This window comes from Dermacentor andersoni, chromosome 3 (assembly GCF_023375885.2).
Source record: "Dermacentor andersoni chromosome 3, qqDerAnde1_hic_scaffold, whole genome shotgun sequence".
Classification (NCBI taxonomy): domain Eukaryota; kingdom Metazoa; phylum Arthropoda; class Arachnida; order Ixodida; family Ixodidae; genus Dermacentor; species Dermacentor andersoni.
The window spans coordinates 47,347,158-47,356,245 of record NC_092816.1 but is presented as its reverse complement, the minus strand read 5'-3'; positions in this window follow the sequence as shown (position 1 = coordinate 47,356,245).

Below are 9,088 nucleotides of genomic sequence, written 5' to 3'. Positions count from 1 at the left end.
GGACATGCTCTCGCCTTCAAACGCACTTTCAACCTAGATTGTTTTTTCTCTTTCGCGACATCACGCTTTAGTGGAGTCGGTATTATTATTGTCAACAGAGCTCTCTTGCGAGATCATCATGTTCTTTATGATGGGACGGCGCGGATATTGGCATTTGGCTTTCCCCATTTAGGTTACGTATTTTGTGCATCTACGGGCCCGCTCAAGTCACTAAGTCCAATTATTTTTTTCGTGACCTGGACGTGTATTTCGTGGACGGTCGTCACGTGGTTCTTGTTGGGGATTTTAACTGCGTTTTAGACACACGAACTGATGTGCAAGGCCCGGGCTGGGGTCGCCCTTATTGGAACGCACGGGAGTTGCGTCGCCTCGTCCAGCACTTTTCGTTGCTGGATACATATCGACTTTTTCATGGTTCTTCATTTGTCTGGACGTGGCGACGTGGCACGTCGTGAAGCAGGTTGGACCGTGCCTATGTGCCAACCAATTTAGCTCAATATGTCTCCCAACTTTACCTTCATCTCCCGTTCATATTTCCTATCACAGGCCAGTTATACTTGAAATTTTCTTCCCTGCTACCTCATCAGTAAAACCTTGGGGCCTCGACAACCGCGTTCTACATGACGTGCACTCGCGCTCTTGTTTGTCAAGAGTCTTGCGCACCTCTCTAGATCTGACCCAGAGCCATGGGACGCGCTCAAGGTGCAGTGGTGTCCGCATTGTTAAGTTGAAGACCGTGCACTCAGACGACGTACGTCAGAAGAACTGGCGGATACTGCCACGAAGCTCCGTATTGCCCTTCGGGTCAATCAACCGACTCCGCTGATGCGGTCAGGGCAGTGTGAGCTACGGAGGCGTTTCCAACGCCTCATCGCGGCGTCGTCTTTGTCAGCTGATGCTTGGCGATACAAATGTAATCCTTGTGCGCACCCTGAAGTTCTGCGCTTTGCATGAAACTCGCTTTTTAGACAGGAGAACGCTTTCGGCTTGGCGGCCCCGAGAGCACTTCCTGTTACGTCACTTCCCGCGCGTGACTATTCGCTCTCTGTATCGCAATTTGAAAACATGGCGCGTACGACTATGCAAATAGATCCTGGCTCTCGAGGGTCCCGAACACTGCTTAGTGGGCAGCCTCAGGTTCCACCTGAGGTAGCTGACCGTCTTTGTGCACGACCAACAGCTGATGAAGTGAAGGCAGCATTATCCTCCATCAAGCGAGGCTCGGCCCCAGGGCCGGACGGGTTACCGTTTGAGTTTTATCCAACGTCATGGGAAGATATTGGTGCCACTTTCGTATCTGTTATATGTCGCTGCTTTGAGAACTTTGAATTCCCGACTAGTTTTCGTGACGTTCGTATTGTGGTGATACCTAAGCACGATCCATCATCAGTTCGTCCAGAGGAATGGAGGCCGATCACGCTTCTCAATGTTGAGTACAAAATCTTCACAATTTTCTTTTTTTTTTTTAGTTTCAGTTCAGTTCATTTCTATTTATGATCGCACATGTTTCTGTAAATCACCTGGGCCCTTAGCGATACTGCTAGTTCTGGGTCCATGAAAATGAATACAAAACACCATTGGAACTCATGTCAACAGGTAATCAGATTTACAAGTACAGATTCCGCTAACATTGTTGTTGACATGATATAAATAAGTTCGTTATACATTAAGGGAAAAACCAACAATAGCAAAATCCGTTACTATTGCAATGTAGAAACATATTGATAATTAATTATAAATAGCTTAAGACCATACGAAAATCTTGGACTCTCTTTTATCTTCTTTGGAAGATAATTCCATATTTTCGTTCCAATGTAGGCTAACCTGCGCCTACCGCACAAGTTGCGAACAGGTGGTACGTTAAAATTTCTGTTCAGTTGTGTTCTCGTGTGTCTGTGTGGTCTAATGAAAATGGCACTTGGAAGGAGATTATTGTCCGAAAGTATGGCATGAACTGAGCACGCTGTTTTGAAGTCCCTGTCAATGTGGAATGACATAATGTAAGTCTTCATTTTTTTATTTCTTTTTAATTTATTATTATTTATATTTTTGAATAGCGGTTTTGTGTGTTCCGTATAACCAGAGGACATATTTCGGAGCGCTCTTTTCTGCAGTTTGATTACTGGATCTAGCTAAGATGAATACGTGTGCCCCCATGCCTCAATACAGTAGGTTAAATGACTATGAAAAATACTAAAGTAAATCATTCGTAGTGTACATGTGGGAAAATGCTGACGCGCCTGATATAAAGCAAAGCATGCATGGCTGAGCCGGCTGCGAACATACATTATTGCCTCACCCTTATCAAGCCTTTGGGGTAGGTCGTTTGTGTACAAGGAAAATCGTATTGGACCCAAAACTGACCCAAAACGCCGTGTGTAATGGGAAGGAAGTCAGACGAGACATTTTCCAAATGTACGCCCTGGTATCTTTCTTCTAGGTAATTCTGAAAGAAATATAAACTCTCTTCTCGAAATCCATAACATTGCAGTATTTTTAGCAGGATCTGATGATCGACGGTGTCGATCGCCTTTTTTAATGTCCAGGAATGTGCCACTTACTGCTTCGGGATTATTAAGACAAGTGTTAATATAGTTTGTAACATAAGTAGCTGCGGTCCTGGCCGACTTGTTTGGGCGAAATTCGTGCTGATGAGGTGTTAGTATAATGTATTTTGTCAGGAACTTAGTTATGCGCTTGACTATAAGCTTCTCGAGCACTGTGTTAATTGTAGAGAGTATTGAAATGAGACAATAGTTTTCTAACAAGTTAGAAACTTGAATCCGATCCGATCGGGTGCGTTGAAGATCGGAATTATCTTCCAAGTACCCGGGCTCCTTCTTAGGTACGTGCCTGGCATGCATACATACATACATACATACATACATACATACATACATACACACATATATACATGCGTACGTACGTACATACATACATACATACATACATACATACATACATACATACACACATATATACATGCGTACGTACATACATACATACATACATACATACATACATACATACATACATACATACATACACACATACATACATACATACATACATACACACATACATACATACATACATACATACATACATACATACATACATACATACATGTGTACGTACATACATACATACATACATACGTACACACATACATACATACATGCGTACATACATACATACATACATACATACATACACACATACATACATACATACATACATACACACATACATACATACATACATACATACATACATACATACATACATACATACATACATACATGTGTACGTACATACATACATACATACATACATACATACATACATACGTACACACATACATACATACATGCGTACATACATACATACATACATACATACATACATACATACATACATACATGTATGTGCCTGCGGAGCGGTTGTTGCACATGGGGTGGAGCCCCTACAGGCTCGCGCCGCGGTTCGCGACACCCTGTCTCGAAGCTTTCCGCTGTAAAAGACGGCAGTCCGGGGGGCGCCGCGCATGCGCCCGTTTCTGCGCTTGCACCGGCATGCTTTCAAGGCGGCAACTATACACGTCAGAGAGAGGAAGAACATAAAAGAGGTGAAAAAGGAAGCGTCATTGTATACAGACGATTCCCCCAAGGTTGCGCAAGGCCGCGTTCGACTGCACGCAACTCCAGCAGCGTATGTAGTACCAACGATGGAGAGAGTCAGCTCCACTGCCGCCAACACCTGCCGTATGCCCCTACCGCAGATTTCTTTTTTCTTTATTAGTATTGGTGGGGTAGTGAGAGAAGAGAGTGAGGGATATGTTTACAACAGAATGCGCACCTTTACGTGTAGCGGTCTGTGCTCGAACGATAGCAAAAGAAAGTGGAAAGCAGGTGAAGCGAGGTTTGCATCATGAAACAGAGAAAATGCTTTAGGTAGAACCCCACGCACTGTTGCAATCAATGTTATGCGAAGCATTTTCTGTTTTCTGCGAAACTGGCTATTCGGCGTCGATTGGGGTTCGGCAAAGCGTTACTGCAACTGGACCAAAGTGTCGCTGCTCACGTGACCGCTTCTCACGACATTTAATTGCTGCGGGGGCCTTTTGTCTGCGGCGTAACCGGTGCGAGGCACTTGCTGCGGGGCATCGTCGCTGCGCTCTGTTTCCGCTTCTGGGGAGGCTCTACTCTGAGCTACTGTCGTTTCTGTTAGAAGAGTTGCTTTTTCCTTGGAGAAGAAGAGTTCCTTCGACAGTGGTCATGCCGTTTCCTCTCTGTGGCTGATGGCCGGGTATGGCTTAATTTTCGGCCAGCCTGGTTCTTGTCGCCAGGCCATCAGAAGTATCAATTTAAGGCACATAGAATTAATGTAGGCGCCCGTGATTTCTGTGTGTGTGTGCTCTCGTATACATGATCATTTTTTGTATATATACATCTCGTGCACATCGCTTCAAGATTGTGTAAAGTGTTCTGTCACATCGTCATTGTACATAACCATTGTGTGCGTACATTGTATATATGGAACATCATTTTATACTTGTGACATTTAGCTTGTGTCTAACTGCGCCTTTCCGAGAGTATATGTGATTATATGTTGGTGAGTGAGAACTCGGACAATACATTGAAAACGTGCCGCGTTTCGGTCTCTTTATTTTTTGTGTATGTTATCGTCCTGGTGGAATTGTGCCGTTATTGTGGCTCAGCGCTCGTATCGTCTCTTGTCGAAATAAATGTTTCTAATCACAGAAAATGTGGCGTCATTGTGACTCAATGCTCGTATCGTGTTTTGCCGAAATAAACGTTTTCCGAGAAGCCGTATTTTCTGCGACACGGTGCCCTTGACGTCATCGCGTTAGAAGCGTCTTATAAAGTGTGTTATGAGCCGCCGTTCGTACACAGTCTTCAGGATGATCAGTTCCCAACTTCACACCCTTATGTACCCGTTCGCGGACTGTCTTAGACCCTGGTTACACCCAACGTGGACGGCGGGCGTGAGCTACCGACGCCGGAACGGAGTACTTTGGACACTCGACATTATCTTCATGCGATTGACCCCGGGTATAAGTAATGGTTCCTGTAAGGGCGGCACCCAGCTTGAAGTGTATGGAGAGAAACTTTGTCCTCCCGAGAAAGATTGCAGGGAAGTCATCAAACATGCGGCGGCATTGGCCAAGAAATGGATGAATTATTCCAACTTTTTATTAAAAACTGATTCTCATGGTAATGCTTTGTAAAGGTGAAATTACCTGTCGAAATTAAGAGAATAGCCACAGTAAAAATCAATAATCGTTATTCAAAAGTAACAAAAAACAGACGGAGAGAGAGAGGTAAATTTCAGAGGGCAATCGGTTGGACTCGATAAAGCATACTCGTAGCTGAATGCCACAGTCGAGGCACCTAACGAAATATTAACAGGATCTGTTCAGTCCAGGCCTTCGCGGATGTAGTTACAATATTCCTAGCAACAGTAAGGCGGCGAAAGGATCGGTTTCCTCACGTGACACACTAGTTTCTTTCCTTCTTCTTCTTCTTTTTAAGACAACGGCTACCTTATCTTGTGGTATCGTCATGACCGACAACGTTGGCTTTGGGTGAACGCTGTGTGCCGGAGGATGAAGTACAGAAGCACCGGTAGCCTTACCGCTAAAGATTAGCAAGCGAGAAAGGTCAGAAGGGTACCTCAGGAACGTATTACACATCCAGCCCCCTCTACTCCACACACGCACACACAGACAACACGCACGCACACCTCTCCTCCCCTCGCCTGTGCCGCTATGCGCGAAGTGCCGTTCTTTTGCCACGGGGGCTGGCGAACACAAGTGTGGCGTATCGCTGTTGTTGCCGAGCGCTGTGCGGTGCCCGCGGGGTTCGCACGAACCGTCGCCGCCGCGGGGGGCGCCGCGCGCGAGCCTCCGCTCCAAGAGAGCCGCGGAGGACCGTGGGAAAGCAGCCGCTGCCAGGCACGCACGCGGCCAGGCCAGCTACGACGCCCGTGGCACGGATGGATTCGCCAGGGGTCTTACAGGGGTCTGTCTATGGCGCGTAGCACAACAGAAGACGTCGCCGGCTGCGACGGCTCTTCGGCAGGACTCCGCGGGAAAAAAAAGAAAGGGAGAAAGATGGGAAAGAGAACTAGAACTGCCGGCATGCATGCGCCGTGCGGGTGCGGGAGATGTATGTATGCAACACGCGTGCTTCTCGAACGGCACTCGGTGCATCGTCTGCAAGCGCGTTGCATAACGTCATATATGCCTCCCTCTGCAACGTCCCCTCCCCCCCCTCCCCCTCGGGCCCGCCCCTCTAACTTTCGTACTGCCGCCTCCCCCCCTTTTTCACGCTAACGGAGCCCAGCCTCCTCCCGAACCAGAACCTCGATCGCTGCATCTGCAACGCGTTGAGGGAAAAAGCTTTCCTCCGAGAAATACTGCGCAACAAACGCCCCGCTAACGACGCGTACTGGTGATGCCGGAGCGATATGCTTTCGGGTGTTGTATTCTATATGCCTTTCCCGATGTCCTCTCGCGAGATGCCAGATCCCCTTTTCACCTCACACCTGCCCGCATACCCAAGCTGTTCAGACGCGACCATGCCGCCGCTACTTTCCATTGCTCGCGCCACACGCTGAAGTCTCGTTTTCCGTTTGCTCGTTTTTCGTTCCACACCGACAACGCTTGTCGTCCTTGCTTCGAGACCGGAGCCTCGTTCGACTTGACCTTGGCCGTCGCAAGCATGCGGGCCTTGCGGATAGCGCCTCGCGTTTGTCAACCCGTCTCGACTCTCTCATTTTCTTTCCGGTTGCGTACTTTTTTTTTTTTAAATTTATGCGCGTCCTGCGATCCTCTTTGTACCCGGCGAACTCCTCCGCGCACGTCTGGTCTATTCGCCGCTAATTATTTTTCCCTCTCCAAATGCTGCATCAACGTTTCCTCAAACTTCTTCTTTTCTTTTTTCGCTTTTAAACGGTCGTCATTGAAACGTTCGATCGCGTATGCGCAGTTTATCAACACGCGAAGTAGCGCATCAAGGTCGGGATGGCATAAAAAAAAAACTCGTGAGACGACGAGGCTGAATCTCTCGCGCTGCCTCGCATATCACGCCTCCGAAGCAGTGGGCACAAAGGAGCGCGATAAAGTTTGATACTTCGGAAGGATGTGCCTTTCCAACCTTCGTCTGTATGCAAACGCACAAAGGGAAGGTATACTCTTCGTGGCGGCCCACTTCCGGAAACCTACGGCATGCGCCTTCGGCGCGACGTGACGCTTTCAATAAGAGAGACGATTGAAAGGCAGGTATACGATGTGTGCGGGATGAATCAAGAGTCTCCTCCTACAGGTGCAGTAAATAAAATTGTACGTTGGCCCTTAATAACGTGCAGTACTGCAAGAAATGGCAAGAGAACTTGCCAGTTCGGTTCATGTTGGCCCGTCTACCTTGGGTAAGAGTTGGCCGCTGTGCGCCGTGTTTCACCACAAAGAACTGAGGCCTATGTATGCCGAAGCGAGAGCCCCTTTGTCACTAACTATTGCTAACTATGCGATCCACCGTCCTTAACTGCGCCTTCACGCTGCAACTCTGCAGGAAAACGCGAACGCACTCTCTGGCCCTCTAATACGTCGAGCTGGGAAAACTGGTGGAATTACTTTATACAGCGCAGGGTGACACGACTGCATTGGCTTTCACCCCTTTTAGTGGTTAGCGCTCGTGGTCACATAATCGCTGATGAAGCGACGATTATGAGATATCGATGTCGTACGCACACTCACTTACATAGGCACGTGTTTTTCAGAGTCCTCGCTCACCTTCTCTCATTCGACGCAAGACGCTGCCTAATTATGCGCTCGGCACGTTAATTCTGTACTTCCTTATCATCGACCCCCAAAACAACGTCGAATTCCTGCGCAACCTGTCTATTTTTGCGACAACGGAAACGTCACCGCGAGGTGCACAGATCGTCTGCACGTTTCTTTTATTCGAGGCGCAGTCCTTTTCCTGACCGACAGCAGCTGCGAGAGGCGCTGCATAGAACGGCAGCGAGATGCCGAACAGTCAGCCGACGATTTACGCTCGCATATACATAAACACTTCAGGGAGGGAACGAGTGCTCTGTGTGTATACGCCCATACTTCTGCGAAGTATATACGGAGGGGAAAAAAAAAAAAGAGGATGCGACGTTTGGATACACGAGAACGCTGGGAAAGGAATGCGTATCACTCTCGGTATGCGGCTCCCGCCACCGGCTTGGCTTATTGCGCCTCTTGTAAGTAGGGCACGTCAAGCGAGCTTGGGGAGGAAAGGATAGCTCGAGAAACGAGAGGCAACGTTTCTTTCTTTTCTTTTTTTTTTCGTTTATACGGGCCTGTCGGTTTGCGTAAGACGTCTCTTGTTTACTGACTGCGATTACAAATGTGAACACCGGCTACTAAAGAGGCCCGCTGGTCCCAAAATCGCAGGAAGAAACGGATGCACGATCAAAAGCAAAAAAATAAACCAGGCGTATTGCGTACGTCTCCCGTTTGTCATTCCGAATTGGGACACTTGCTGCTGAAGAACGAGGGCCTCTCGGAATGCGGACACTCGCATTCGTGCCGTCGTCGGCGTTGTCGTGCTGTCCTGTTATCGACGACGCATGCGCGGTCCGCGCGTGAGGTTTTCCTTGTTTTTCCTAGTTGGAAGGCATCCATAGAGGCTCAGTACATTTTTGGCTGCAAAAGCGACGAGGATAAGACGCACGGCGAAACTTCGCTCAAGAGGTTCTGCCGCAGTCAGAGCAGCGCTCTCGCTTCCGCTGCTGGTCCGAGCCCTATGCGCGTACACATCAATGACTTCCTGCTGAGCAGCTATGTGCATGCCACAATATGGCGCGCGTACTCTTCACGGTCTGATATGAGCGCACTGCAAACGTCAGGCTAAACCCATGTAGTCCTTAAATTATTTGGTCCCTTACAAACAAAGCCCGACTGCCTCCGTTTAGACGGAACAGCTCTCTCTCTCTCTCTCTCTCTCTTTATTATTATTATTTATTTTTTTGAAGGCAGATCTTATTTGGCTACTTCACACGGGTTTGGTGTATA